The 16130-nt window shown below is 43.2% G+C and overlaps 1 long non-coding RNA gene across 2 annotated transcripts; it reads right to left on the bottom strand.

Annotated features, from left to right (window-relative positions):
- Positions 1-9150: 9150 nt before the first annotated feature.
- LOC136459940 (uncharacterized) lies at positions 9151-15580 on the bottom strand. 2 transcript variants are annotated; one of them, XR_010760282.1, is made up of 4 exons: positions 15139-15580; positions 11421-15032; positions 9514-9739; positions 9151-9398 (listed from the first exon to the last, which is right to left on the bottom strand). It is a non-coding gene; the product is annotated as an uncharacterized lncRNA (long non-coding RNA). The 2 variants fall into 2 exon arrangements; XR_010760281.1 differs by having other exon boundaries at positions 9151-9739.
- Positions 15581-16130: the final 550 nt, after the last annotated feature.

The raw sequence follows: 16130 nt of genomic DNA, 5'->3' as shown, positions 1-16130 counted from the left end.
CCTTCCGACAAGACAAGCTTTATTTATTATCTCTTGCTGAGAATGCGAACAATGTATGCGATGAGAATGTGAATGATTCCCCATCTGCGGATGTAACTAAGAAGCGGAAGAGAATTGATACTGACTCTTCGAAATTATGGCATTGTCGCTTGGGCCATATTTCGAGGGGGAGAATGGAACGATTGGTTAAGGAATCAATTCTCCCGCACTTAGAATTTTCAGATTTAGAACAATGTATTGATTGCATCAAAGGAAAGTATGTCAAGAAAATTAAGAAAGATGCTAAACGAAGCACAGGAACTTTAGAAATAATCCACATAGACATATGTGGTCCTTTTCCTGTGAAAAGTGTGGATGGTTATGACTCGTTTATAACATTCACAGACGACTACTCTCGTTATGGCAATATTTATCCAATTAAAGAAAGATCAGAAGCATTAGATAAATTCAAAATATTTAAAGCTGAAGTTGAAAATCAGCACAATAAGAAAATTAAGATAGTACGATCAGACCGAGGTGGAGAGTACTATGGGCGACATACCCCATATGGCCAAATTCCTGGACCATTTGCAAGGTTCCTACAGGAAAATGGCATAGTTGCTCAATACTCCACATCGGGGGAGCCTTAGCAGAATGAAGTGGCTGAAAGACATAACCGTACCTTAATGGATATGGTAAGAAACATGATGAGTTACTCTACATTACCGATTAGTTTATGGATGGAGGCACTGAAAACCGCCATTCACATACTTAATCGAGTACCAAGTAAATCGGTGCCTAAAACACCGTATGAATTATGGACAGGAAGGGAACCCTCACTTAACCATTTGCGTGTGTGGGGCTGTCCAGCTGAGGCAAAAGTGTTTAACCCAAACATAGAAAAGTTAGACTCCAAGACAGTCAGCTGCCATTTTATTGGCTATCCAGAAAGATCAAAAGGATATCGCTTCTATTGTCCTGACAGACATACGAAGATTATAGAAACAAGACACGCTGTGTTCTTGGAGGATAACATGATCAGGGGGAGCATGGTAGCACGAGAAATCAGCCTACAGGAGAAGCGGGTACATGTACCCACTCCGATAGTTGAAGAACCATTCTTCACGCTACCTGCTGCTGTTGCACCGACAGTGCAGGACACTGTAGTGCCAACACCTGTTGTAAGTTCTCCTGTGGCGACAATGAATGAACATGAGGAACATGTCCTTGAGGAACCTATCCTTGAGGAACCTATAGAACCAAATGTTGCACATGAGGAAGAACAACAACAGCCCAATGTGGAACAAGTGCCGGAGGCACCTAGAAGGTCTCAAAGAATAAGAAGATCAGCTATTACTGATGACTATGAAGTTTATGAAACAGAAGAATGTCAGATGGGGGATGATCCCACCTCATTTGAAGAAGCCATGAGAAGCGACCACTCATCAAAGTGGCTTAAGGCCATGGAAGATGAATTGAAATCAATGAGTACCAATAAAGTTTGGGACTTAGAAAATATTCCTAAAGGAGCCAAAACAGTAGGCTGTAAATGGGTCTACAAAGCGAAATATGACTCCCAAGGGAATATAGAAAGATTTAAAGCGCGACTTATGGCGAAAGGCTTCACGCAAAGAGAAGGGATTGATTACAATAAGACATTTTCTCCCGTCTCATGTAAAGATTCCTTCAGAATTATAATGGCACTTGTAGCCCACTATGATTTGGAGTTACATCAAATGGATGTAAAGACGGCTTTCCTAAATGGGGATTTGAAAGAAAATATTTATATGGCACAACCGAAAGGTTTTGTCGTAAAAGGAAAGGAAAATATGGGATGCCGCCTGAAGAAATCAATCTACGGATTGAAGCAAGCTTCAAGACAGTGGTATTTGAAGTTTGATAGAACGATAAAAGGTTTTGGGTTTGAAGAAAATGTTGAGGACAATTGCATTTATGCAAAGTTCAAGAATGGAAAGTACATATTCCTAATTTTGTATGTGGATGATATCTTGCTTGCTAGTAGTGATATCAATCTACTAATGGAAACGAAGAAATTCTTGTCCTCAAACTTTGATATGAAAGATCTCGGTGAGGCCTCGTTCGTTTTGGGAATAGAGATTCACCGAGACAGGAGAAAAGAGATTCTAGGATTATCGCAAAAGGCATACATAGAAAAGGTCCTGAAGAAATTTAGTATGCATGCGTGCAGTCCTTCACCTGCTCCTATAGTCAAGGGCGATAGATTTGGGGAACATCAGTGTTCCAAGAACCAATATGAAATTGACCGAATGAAAGCGGTACCATATGCTTCAGCTGTTGGAAGTTTACAATATGCTCAAGTGTGTACACGCCCTGACTTAGCTTTTGTTACTGGGTTACTTGGCAGATATCAAAAGAATCCAGGAATTGAACATTGGAAATTAGTGAAGAAAGTCCTGCGTTATTTGCAGGGTACGAAAGGCCTCATGCTTACGTATAGAAGATCTGATTCACTGCAGATAGAGGGGTATTCAGATTCTGATTATGCGGGAGACGAAAGAAAATCCACGTCAGGATATGTATTTACTCTCGCAGGAGGGGCTATATCATGGAAAAGCTCCAAACAAACCATAACTACATCCTCGACAATGTATGCCGAGTTTGTAGCATGCTATGAGGCAACGGGGCAGGTGAATTGGCTGAAGAAATTCATATCCGGATTGAAAGTGATTGATAATGTAAATGAACCACTGAGATTGTATTGTGATAACAATCCAGCAGTACAGTATGCTCACAACAATAGGTCAAGTGATGTTGCCAAACACATTGATATAAAGTACTATGTTGTGAAAGATAAAGTTCAGGATCATATAATAAATCTTGAGCATATATGTACAGAGAAAATGCTTGCGGATCCGCTCACAAAGGGCTTACCACCCAACATGTTCAGAGAACACGTAGCCGGCATGGGTTTAAGGGAAAGCCTATGATACCCGAACATACGAAAGGCCCAAAGAAAGTTTACATTTCAAAACGGAGAATTGTATTGTGGCTGTTAGTCTAACAGCACTAATTGCTGTGACGATGGGATAGTTCTATGCACTAATCTGTGATGAAATAGGATGGAAGCAAGAAAAATATGAATTGAAAGTTTTGAGTATGAAATTAAAGAACGAAGAATAGATGAGAGATCAAGGGGGAGAATGTTAGGATTGATCTCCCACCAGTTAGGCCCAACGGCCTATTTGGGCCTTGTTCTCGCGCCCTGATCGGGGGCGCCCAACCCTACATGGTTGGTGGGCCCCCGTCGCACAGCGCTATAAAGGAAAGGTGGGGGCCGAGGCTCGTAGTATGAGGTTGACCGCGCCGCCAGTCACCCCACCGACATCCTATCCGTAGACCCGATCTTGAGAAGGGGCGCTGCCAGCGACGGGAAGCACCACCGACGCCGGCAACGCCACCCCGACGCGCACGCCGCCGTCGAGGACGCCACAGCGCCGACTCCTCCCTCTCCACTGAACATCGCTGCCGGCACACAGATGGCGTCCGTCAACGAGACCCCAGCCGGAGCTTCGACCACTACGGCTTTCGAGGGTTTGCTACATCTCACTCCCCTTCTCTCTGCCTCTCATGTAAATCCCGAACATCTATTCTATTCCTATACTACTACTATGTATCCCGATCTGATGAATATGACTAAAATGAAAACCTAACACACTATGCCTGATCAGTTTTTTGTTTGCCCTAATCTATGGTGGTATGTTGACATTTTCCTGTACATAAGATACCCAGTCGTTGATTCAGGAAAAAAGATCCTTTTAGGCACTGCCAATCCGAAGCACAGGTAATTTCTTCTACATGTTAGGCTATTGTATTAACGTATAATGTAAAATTCATCTGCACCAGTGAGAGCAGTACACTGGTTTTAGATGAAACATGTCTAAAATAACTCTATAAGAAGTACTCTTTCAAACGTATTCCTCTTCCTGTTTGATTCGTTTTTACTATCGGCTCCTCATGGATCCTCATTGCAATATTAAGAAGGCCATGTATCATCTACCTCCTTGTGTGGCTGCTATTTTCGAAAGATAGCTTCTATTCATGTGGCTGCCATAATAATGTACTCATTTTCTTGAGCAAGCATGTGTTGGTTCCGTTGACCTGAATCAGTTAGTTCCAACGAATGCATTTTCAATCCACCATTTAAAATTCTTAGCACCCTATAATCACTGATTTGGAAGCTAGAAAAAAAACAGGAAGACAGTTATTATTGGTAACTTCAAATTGGTCCTATTAATTAAATCTATGTTAGGTCTTATAAAACCATGAGAGATGCATGTTGTATGCATGATAAATTTTAAGTACAACTCCATATGAAAAACTGTACAGCATCTTCGGTTTTCCACTATTTCCTCTTGCTTTTCTTACCAAGGGGCAACCATGACTGCATGGTAGTTCCGTTGGATAACTGAGTTAGTGCTTCCGCACCATATTAATACCATTTTTGTCATTTCAGTATATATATAGGTTGTTCAAATGCTTATGCTGGATTTGTGTCGATTGTACCCTAATATGAATCGAGGATTTATCTTTGGTTTCCCACTTCTTCCTTTTCTCAGCAAGGGACAAATATGTGTGCATGGTAGTGCTGTTCAATAGGTGAGTTAGCGCTTCCTTACCACGTTGATATCATTTTTCTCATTCCAATATATAGGTTCGTCCCAGCTACTACTACAAAATGTTTATCCGCGGCGGCCATTTTTGGTTTCCCGCGGCGGGCAAACCGGTCCGCCGCTGCCGGGAAGTCACGGTAAATCGTGGCCTTCCTGCGACGGGCTGCTTTGCCCGCCGCGGTTAATCGATTTACCGCGGCGGGCACCTAAGGAAGCCCGCCACGGTAAATCATTTGGAAAAACCAAAAAAAGAAGAAAAGCCCACACGGGCTTGGATCTGGGCCGCACTAGACCTAGATCTCGCCGTCGACATCGATCCGCCGCCGTCACCTAGATCCGCCGCAGCTCCAGCCCGGTCACGCCACCGTCAGATCCGCCATCGGCGCCTCCGCCCGGACCGCCCCCGCCTGGATCTGCCCGATGTAGAAGAGGAAGGAGGCGCTCGCGGCAGATCAGGCCTCCCAGGCCACGCCACCGCCGGATCCGCCGTCGAGGCCTCCACCGGGGCCGCCCTCGCCTGGATCTACCTGCCGGCACCTGGATCTGCCCGGTGGAGAAGGGGAAGGAGGAGCTTGCGGTGGATCCGGCCTCCCCGACCGCACCACCGCCGGATCTGCCGCCGAGACCTCCGGCAGGGCCGCCGTCGCCTGGATCTGCCTAGCGGAGAAGGGGAAGGAGGGGCTCGCGGCGGATCTGGCCTCCCCTGTCGCGCCACCGCCAGATCCACCACCGGGGCCTCCACTAGGGCCGCCGTCGCCTGGATCTACCTGGTGGAGAAGGGGAAGCAGGGGCTCACGGCAGATCCAGCCTCCCCGGCCGCGCCACCGCCGGACCCACGGCCGTCCATGCCTGGATCTACGGCCGGCGCCCTCGATCCACGCCTAGATCCGCGTCCGTCAACACCGGCGCCCTCGCCTGGATCCGCAGCCACGACGCCACGCCACCGCGTGCCTCGAGCTACCATCCACCGCCTGTTGAGGGAGGAGGAGAGGGAGGAGGAGGGCCGCCGGTTGAGGGAGGACGAGGAGGAGAGGACGGGAGGAAGAGGGACGTCGTGCCTCGTGCGAGAGGACCGAGAGGAGTGGTGGCAACCGCCGGTTGAGGGAGGAGAGGATCGGAGGAGAGGGAGAGAGTGGCTGCCGGTTGAGGGAGGAGTGGTGAAGAGAGAGAGAGGTGGAGTGAAAACCCTAAAACCTCGTATATATAAGCCCGATAAATCAGAATTTGATACGGGCCTCGCTGGTGTGCCTATTGGGCCGTGGCCTTTTCCGTGGCGGGCCTTATAATGTGTCTGCCACGGAAAATCGATTTACCGTGGCGGGTACCTTAAGACGGCCGCCACAGTTAATAGGGTATTTTCTGTGGCGGGCATCTTAATATGCCCGCCACGGTAAATCGTTTTACTGTGGTGGGCAAAAATGCCCGCTGCGGAAAATAAAAAGTGTCCACCGCGGTAGATCGTGGGATTTACTGTGACGGACAAAAATAGGAGCCCGCCACGGAGACCTTCAGGACGACGCTGCGCAAATTGAATTTTGTAGTAGTGAGCCGACCTTTTTACTGGTAACAGCCCAAGGGGTATCTCTAAAATGCCATTAATTGACAGCATCGCTGACAAGCCCTGGTATTGCTTCCGATACTCTATCGTCGGGTCTTCTTGTGGTAGATTACCTGCCCTCTATTTATCTGATGTTGTGAACAATTCCATTTTTAATTATTTTCGTAACACATTATTATGATACTATGCAACATGGATGGTGTCGTATCCAATGAAGTTTGTTTAGTTTTAAGAGTGAGAGTGTGAACCACATTGGAATTAGAATTAGTTACTACACGGAGTTCCTCATTGATCTAACTATTGATGAACGTAGAAGGCTCTCTACCGATCATTTCTTTTGGTCGCATCATCTTATATATTTTCTTGAAGAAAAAGTAGTCTCATATAAAAGAAAATTTATTTGATCTTATGTAACTATGCTTCCAACTTGGTCTGTGCATGATCATGATATAGGCATAAATATTGACTAGCTGCAAAAAAAACCATTTTTGAATTGTTTTAGATGTAATTTAATATACCAAGATGAGATAAGTTTGCTATTGTACCCCTGTTCTTTTATCTTTTTAATTAGTGAATAATTTTTAAGCCTAACTTTAGAGAGAAGCTACTCAATGTGCATGGTGTAGGGACTCCACAATTGTCATAGCCTCTATTATGAAATCGTTCTTAAATGATACTATTTTCTATTTTCTAAATAATGGATCATATTTATGCAGACCAATCCGAGGCGATAATATTCTATGTCAGATGGGAGCCTAAAAATGTTGACACAATATTTTGCTGATGAATAATAGATCTGGTCTTATAGGAATTTTCACTGCATCCCCAATCCGATATTTTTACCACATTGTAATCAAGATTTTGTTACTCCTATAATCCTGGTCTCCGATATTTTTACTACATTGTAATCAATATTTTGTTATTCCTATAGTCCTGGACTCGATAAATACAGATATAATGTACTGGTGCTTGCAGAGTTTGTAGAGTTTATATATTGGTGTTGACTGGTGTCCCTTGCAAACTTTTCGTTTTTGCTCTTTTGTCTAGCGACCATGTTCAATATATATAGATACCATCCAGTTATTCCTAATTATGTTATAAATCGTGAATGGTTTTATTCTGTCACAGCTTTTAGTCACATGTTTTCTTAATCATGTCTCATGCCATACGACAAGCTAACATTATGCTCATTCACCCGAAAACAACCTACGAACTATGGATTTCTAAAGTTACTACGTAGCGTGTCAGTGCGTTGCTACGGAAACTAAATTTTTGTATTAAAAATATACGGATCGCACGATAAAATAATAATATTATAAGTCATTAAACCGACATTTAATCCAAAAAGCAAAGTTTGTGAAATTAACAATCACTAAGAGTACGGCACCGTAGACTCACAAACTCTACTATATAGACTTTTCCGTGATACGGCTAAAATAATGTTTTATATCGGCAAGAAGTCTCCGATATTACAAACTAAATGAAGCAATCAAATATGTCAGACAAACATTACTCAATCCACATATTTTGAACATGTTTGACCAATGAAAATGCACAAAATGACTATTATATTAAACTAAATTCATGTCCATCATCTATTCAAAGTGCATGTCACAAGCGTGTAAATAATTTCAATATTATTTAGTTCTCTAAATCTATGAGACGCGACACGGTGTCCTTAGCAAATTTTTGAACTCGACGACGTCTGACTTCATCAATAAACACATAATCAAATAAATCAAAAAACTAAAAGGCAGAACATAGATTTCAGATTTGGAACTGAACTGCAATCTCAGCATTTCTTCAACGTCGTTATTTCTCACTTCAGTTCACCAGATGAATAGTTTATTCGCACTTCAGTTCATCTGATGAATATGAGTATTCTGCAATCAGGTTGAGTTCTGCTAACAAAAGCATGCAATATTTGGATTTCTCAAGGTGAAGAAGAGAGAGTAACATGTTTACAACAGCTTTATCAGAATCGAGCTGAATTATCACCTCACGGCTTCCACAGAATATGAGTAACAGGTTTACAACAGCTTCATACACACACCAGATAGTTCCAAGAAATTCAAAATTCATCTTTAGTCAAAATTCAGCATTGTCTTCCTTCATTGCCTGCATCATTTTTTGTTTAAAAAATCAGGAAACAACCACATTCTGGAGAATCACTAAACAGGAGCAAACAATCTTTTAGGGAGGCTGCCGGTGACTTGACAGAGTCACAGAACAGAACAACATCATACAAAATGGCAATCCTTAGTTGAAGATAATGGAAATATCTCTCCCTCTTTAGGTAGCGCAGTTGAACGCCAACCTTCAGAGTACGTACTGTCAACCTAGAATTATAAGCTATAGAAATTTATGGAACAAGTGGGAAATCAGGAAACCATTGTGATGATAAAATCATCAATTTATTAGCAAGCAGTGGCGCCCTGATGTTCATAGACACAGTGAATGCCACATGCTAATCATCTAGTGACCTGGAATTCAGGATAGAGAATGAACGTGATTAGGAAAAAAACAGCATGCTATAATTCGTTATCATACTAAAACAAAGGATTGTTGAAGAATAATGGGAAAATTACCATCCTACAAAATTAACCTTCGCATTATCCTTGTATCCATTCACCACTTCAGAAAATGGATACCGATCCCAGTATATAAGGACCTAAAGAGAAGAACGGGAAATGAACTGCAGGAAAATTACAAGCACGTCTTTCCATATACAAAATCATATAAATTCCATTACTTACATTCGACTCCTTGTGTTAGAACTTGGATCAATCCATATACCAGCAAGTATATTATCAGGTTTAGCAAGCTCTGAGGATTTTTTTAGCTTCAACTGTAAACCAAATAATATATGATAAAATAGAATTATGGACCATTTGTTGCTTTTACCGGATTCCACATGCATAGCATCCAACTCAAACTAATAGAGTCTCCATCAATGCCAAAATTTGCAAAACAGGCCAGGTAAGCTGAGTGCGGAGCTGAGGCACGACAATGAAGGGAACCCATACAAATTACTTTCATAACAATTTATAAATGTCTCTAATTAAAATACAATACTTTTACAAAAAAATTATGTCCAAGTGTTATTTTGGAGATTGTGTCAATGTCCTAAATGACTTACAGAATCAGAAGGATGAATTGATCATTTCCCCACACATGAGTGGGGTTACATTAGAAATAAACTAATGAACCTGTGGGAAGGGAAAATCATAGCATAAGAAAGATAGAAAATTGTTCCACCTTCATGTCTACTTCTAGTTTTTCATAAAGCCACTGAGTATGTCGCAAGTACTACAATGTACAAACCTGTCAAAAGTTAAACCCTTCTCAACAATAGCCAGCTTTCTCTTAACGTTCCCATCAGTGGGTTTGTAGCACAAATGGATGAAGTGACTTGGGTTAGCAGAAGATGCAACAACTCTCAAGTAGGAACCCATCTTCAACTCTTTGCATTTCTCTACATCTAGTATTGTGGCAGTGAACACATCACTGAAAGTAGAAGCGATCTTTGACACCTCCTCCGCAAGCACAGCTGAAAGGACAAAGGATGACTGCAATAAGTATACTGACAATAAATCTATGAAGAACAATCTGAAAGGATCAAGATGCCCAAGAGGGGGGTGAATTGGGCTAATTCTAAATTTCTTTGCAATAATTAAACCCTACGGTTAGCCCAACTTCACCCCTTGTGCCTAGAAAGTGTTTCTAATGTTCTACCGCACAAAAAGTCTTGCGACCTAAGTTCCAATCCTACTATAGCATGACAATTCTATGAATGTAAAGACAAGAATTGAATTGCTCAAAGTAAATGCTCAAAGTAAAGAGAGAAGGAGGAACGCGGTAATGTTTTGTCGAGGTATGGGAGAGTCGCCACTCCCCACTAGTCCTCGTTGGAGCACCCACGTAAGGGTGTAGCTCCCCCTTAATCCACGCAAGGATCAAGTGCTCTCTATGGGTTGATTCTTTGGCACTCCGTCGTGGTAAATCACCCACAACCGCTCACAACTTGAGTTGGGTCATCCACAAGCTCCGTCGGATGATCACCAAGCTCCCAATCACCACCAAGTCGTCTAGGTGATGGCGATCACCAAGAGTAACAAGCACGAACTCTCACTTGACCATGACAAGCCTAATGAGAAGGGTGGACGCACACTTTGCTACTCTTACTTTCACTAATGAGGTCTCACTCTTGGATTCTCAAATCTCAATCATCTCACTAGGGCCTTACACTTCTTGGCACTCTCAAGGGTGTTTTTCAGCTGTTGGAATGAGCAAAAGTACCCCCTCACACGAATGGAGGAAGTATTTATATACCCGTGTTTAAAACGAACCGTTATGTGCCTCTATGGGGTGACCGAACGCTCTGGTCAAGTTGACCGGACGCTCCGGTCAGTTCTCCCCGAAACCCAGTGTTTAAGTTGTGACTGGACGCTGGACAACGTCCGGTCAGCACTGACCGGACGTGTCTAGTCACGATTTTCCCTCTCTAGAACCTTACTAGAGTCGACCGGACGCTGGCACTCAGCGTCCGGTCACTCACCTCTCAATATCCGATCACACCAGACGATTTCACCTTGATCAAATGACCTGACCGGACTCTGCGCCAGCGTTCGGTCAGCATTTGACCCTCCATTCACTTCCATCTCGCAATCATATGCGAATGAAGTTTGCTCTAATTGATCTAAGGGCTTTTTAGGAGCTACCTAGTGCTAGATTTGACAAGTGTGCACCACACCTAACTCACTAGACTCACCTAGGTCAAGCTATCCGTCCATACCCCCCTTAATAGTACGACCAAAGGGAAAAACAAAGTCCTAAACTACTCTAAGTGTCTCTCCAACTCCAAATGACACTTAGAACTAGTCCATCCTTAACCTTGTCGTCCATCCTTTGAAAACCAAAACTATTTCCATCATAGGGGCATGACAACCATGATTGCCCAACCAATCTCCATTACCATGACCTAACTTAATTGCCTCTACAAAACACACGTTAGTCATAGTAATTACGTATTGTCATTAATCACCGAAACCCAACTAGGGGCCTAGATGCTTTCATAATCAAGAAAGATCCATGGACCAGGGGTAAGGACATTTGCCGGAGAGTGGAGAGTTCACAAGCTCTCTTCCGAATATCACACCCGACGAAAGATCATTAGCCTACTTAAGTTTATGATCCACCTCGGCACCATAACTCAGTCCAATAATATCAACCTGTTTTAGGTGCACCTTTTTTGATTCAGACTTGTATCTGTTGTCCTCATACAACCCCAACATGATTCCTGTGATTCAGACCGGTAGAAAATTCAGCAACAATCCAATGCACTCCATAACCATCACAACAGAAAAGAAAAAGAAGCCTGTGCAGGAGAATCAACTTACAAGAATAAATCAACAAGAATTAGCAGTACAAAAAGCTAAAGTAATCTGAATGGTCACTATTTCTCGACAACAGGGCATGTTGCATGCAAAGAAATTTTTGTTTGTTATTAGCATGTATGGCCATGGAAGGCATTATCCGTTTATATGTACATTGTCTAGTTACACATGAACACATAAACGAAAATCCTAACAGATAAACATTTTCAACGCCACTACCAAGCTATCACAATAGTACTACTATACTTCTACTATCGAACAAAGGACCATATTTGCATCGTGAACCCAATATATTCTTTTCATGCCACCATTGAACTATCATTTGTGGCAACTCACAAAGTACCAAGAGATTTACCTGTTCCAAAAAAACAGCAACATTTTTACTCCTGAGACCCCCCATCTACACCTAACGTAACCATCCAATGATCCAAGAAAGAAATTAAAAAATATATATATCCTGGAGAATCTAAACCATCGAACCACCGTGACCTCAAACAAAAAAAGGAAACTAAAAGGAATTAGCACAACTAAGAACTCACAGCTGCTTCTCCTCGGTGAGGATTTGCTCAGCCAAGGACCCTAGGCACGTCGGGCCGTACTGCGTCAGCCATGCCACGCCAGAGTAGTCGGATCCAGGCACGAACGGGGGCGGGGGCCGCTCCTGGTACTTGGCCTGTACCTAGAGGAACGTGGTGAAGTTGAGGCTGGTCGCCGCGAGTCGCACTCGGATAGCCATCGGCGATGAGATCTCCGGCACTGGGTGGTCTTAGACCGCGGTGAACGAGGAGGCTTGGGCTGAACAACGCGGTGAGGGCGGCCCATGCTGCCCAGGAAGCCGCACGCGTAGGAGGTGGCGAGGATGGCCCGTGATGCCTAGGAAGCGGCACGCGGAGGCGACGTCGCATGCAGCCCTTGTAGGCGTGCGCAGAGGCGGCATCGGTAGGCGCGCGCGGCATGGGGCGGGCCGGCGAACGTGACTCCGCTTGACCGGGCTAGGGCCAGTGCCGTGCGGCCCGGGCCAGGTCTACGAGCATGACTAGTGAGGGCCGCCGCGCGGCCTGGAGATGGGTGGCGAGCGGCACCGGCCTGGAGATGGGCCGTTCTCTCCCTTATCCCACTGTTAGCACGGGCACCACCAACACCGTGATCCATAGCCGTCCTAGCAGTATTACCTCTTCCACGAGTTGTACAATGTTCAAACCAGGCAATCTACGTTGTCATGCACCAATTTAATATGAAATAGGAGACTGAAAAGTTCCACTAATTTTATTTCAACGGCAAATGAGACTATTTTCATTATTCATTGATTTCACACGGATGTGATACAAATATATATAGGCCACACACTAAGCAACACCCTGTAGTAAGAAGACAAAATAAGGACATTCTATAACCATCTATGAACTAAATAACGGAAAAACTTAAAGCAACTGTGCCTTGATGATGAACCTGCACTTCTTTTAAAAACTAAATCATGAAACTAACAGTGACACATATGTGGTAAATTGTTGTTGCCCCCTTAGCCATTTATTTCATAAGAATTTCTGCTACTTACTGAAGGTGCCCAAGTAGAGATAAAAAAAGATGTTTATATAGGAAAAAAAGAAACAAACTAAATTAAGTAGTTGGATCCAAATCAAGTGAAATTGCGTATCTAAATAGACTGTAGATTCAAAAATTGATTTCAATCCAGCAAATCATCACAACAAATCCAAAAAATGATAAAAGCAAAGTAATGTCAGTAAATAGATAACAACACTGTGGAAAGATTAAATTTATAAAAAAAATACATATTTAAAATAACAACCTTGACGACCCTTGTAAGTTTGTTCTTCCCTTCTGCAATTGTTGTACCACAGATGCGCCTCATATCTCTCAGTGCATCTATGCCTAAAATAATTCTAAAGTAGTAGCTTTTTGTTAATTGTCTACTGCTATACCAGTATACCACAATAATGCCCAATACAATGGCGCCCCTAATAATTAGCGAGATCATCAAAGCCTTCGATGGGGTCGACACAGGGGCAAGTATTTCGACAGGAAAAGAAGCCTAATGCAACTAATACTTTTCATGAACACCGTCGGCTGATAAAAATATAGATTTGCAATTATTCAGGGACACCACGCGATACGAAAGAATTAGACAATTTATATAGTAGATATATAGTTGCATTATCAAATATTATATTCTTTGGTCAGGCAAACCCATCTAACAGAATAAACAAGAATATAATATGACTATATATTGCATGAACAAATATATTCTTTGTGCAGCTACACCAAATCAGTATCATAAAAACAAATGACTATCAAAGTATGAACAGCAGGAACAAACATCTTTTAGCAAGGCCAATAAAATATTCTAATATATCTAGTAGCAAAAAGACTTAAGTTTAACGAACAGGCAGAATACAGAAGTAAAAAGAACATATTAGTTACCGTAGAGTTTTTTTTTAAAATAATCGAGAGTTTTGTTTCAGTAAAAAAAACATTGTACCCAGTAAAACAAGAATCTGTCAGGTCCAGCAAATAGTAAAAGACAAAAATTATCTTTACAGTTCTAAAATGAAGATACCAAAGAGTGCTAGTAAAAAAGAACCAGGAACAATGATAGACAATAGACATTTAGATACAGTATACTACAAAATTTATTTAGCAGTTCAGATCTTTTGAAAAATCAGGAAGAAGTCATGGTGAAAAATCAATACGTTATTTCTGAAACTTTTTTTATTGAACTATTAATGATTAAATTGAAAGTAAGGCTATCTGAATATAAATGCCTCAAGATACTAAACATTAGACAACTTGGCTTGCCTTTTTAATTCATTTGACTCAAGATACTAATCATTAAACAACTTGGCTTGCCTTTTCTAAAATTAAATAGAGTCATGCAGCAAGGGCAGCAATACATGTTACTTATGGCTCGAGATTGTAAGACAAATACAGATGCATTTGCATCAGAATCAAGGAATTGAAATTAAACTTTTCTGGATTTGCTGATTTTTCAGAAGTGCATTTTGAGATGAATAAGATAAGAAACAGTACAATAAATCAATATATTGATGGAAACAGTACATCTTCATGAGTGTTATAACATCTTCAATCTCTACAAAAGCAGCAACTAAGCCGAATGAAGATCATTTCATTCCAGAGTCACCTATAAGGAAGTGTTAGAATGTTACAACCATAAGTTGGTTTTAGAAGTCGTGTCCCTGTTCCGCCTCTGCCTGTGTGTCATCAAATGGTCTGACGATGATGGATTCCTCAAACACTAACGCATTTACTATCCAGCAGTATTGTGTACATCTCTTCAATAAACATGAATATTACTAAAAAAGGGTCTGACGTGGAGGGGGAAAGCTGGAGTTCCATGTATCGCCCATGTTTACCTCATGAAGAAGCCGTGCCCTGCACTCGAATCTGAATCAAAGCTCGACGGGATGCATCCTGCATTGGAACCATCAAATCGAATCAAGAAGGGAAAGGGAAAGTGAAGGGGAATGACAAGAAGATGATATGGAGGAGATGGAGATGGGATCTGGAGGAGGAGCACCTGGATCTGCAACCGGCGTTCAAGGTGCACACGTGGGAACGACGGCGGCGGCGCGCTAGCGGCAGCAGCGCCATTTCTTTCTTCCGCACGACAGGAGACTCGCTCGGCATAGGCACGGAAAGCATGGGAGGCCGCTTGGGATCACTGCTGCCGACTTGTTGGGGATCGGAGAAGCCTGCATGGGACCTCCCGTGCCCCCGTGTAGGTGCGGGCGTGCGCCCGTGCCCTCGCGCGCGCGAGAGAGATGGAGAGCGAGTACGTCGAGGAGCGACGCATGGAGCCACCGAGAAGGCTAGACGGGGGTTCCCCAGCTCTACGCGGCCGCCGGCGGCGCGCCCAGATGCGGGTGGGCGCGGGTGACGATGGTGCGCATGCGGCGGCGGCGCAGCCTACTACGGGCGGGCGTGGGTGGGCACGGGAGCAGGGTGGGCGTTTCTTTACTTAGGAGACGGGCGGACGGTGCGCGGAGAAAAATCGCATGGGCGGGTTGACATAACGATGGACGAATGTCGCACCAAAAAAAATATCCATGCTTTGTTATTTTTAGTTGTAGGAGATTTCGTGCGGTCTGCCGCGTTGCCTGGTGGCGTGGCCTCAAAACCGGCGCAGCGAAAGCGCCCCCTATCTCTCATTCATAAATAGAAGGCCATGCATGTGAACGAGCATCAGCTGTGGAATCGTTCATGGAACTAACAAATTACCGTGGTCAAAGTATCCGCACGACTTTAGTTGGGAGCGACTTGACCGGGTGCCGACGCAAACGCCACGGCTTGGCGCACAAAACGCGATCAGTGGGACTTTGAGATTTGAGAGGATGGATGGATTCTGATTCTGTCAGCAGCAATCGTGACTCGCATCGTAATCTTGGCAACGCACCTAGTTAAACTATAGTTAAATAATTAACCTGCCCATTACGTCCGACTCGGTCAGTTAAATAACACGTGAGCGTCACAGAATACCATGTTACCTTTGTTTGTTTTAGAATTTTAACT

This window comes from Miscanthus floridulus, chromosome 6 (assembly GCF_019320115.1).
Source record: "Miscanthus floridulus cultivar M001 chromosome 6, ASM1932011v1, whole genome shotgun sequence".
Taxonomy (NCBI): domain Eukaryota; kingdom Viridiplantae; phylum Streptophyta; class Magnoliopsida; order Poales; family Poaceae; genus Miscanthus; species Miscanthus floridulus.
This window is presented reverse-complemented; position numbering and strand designations above follow the sequence as displayed.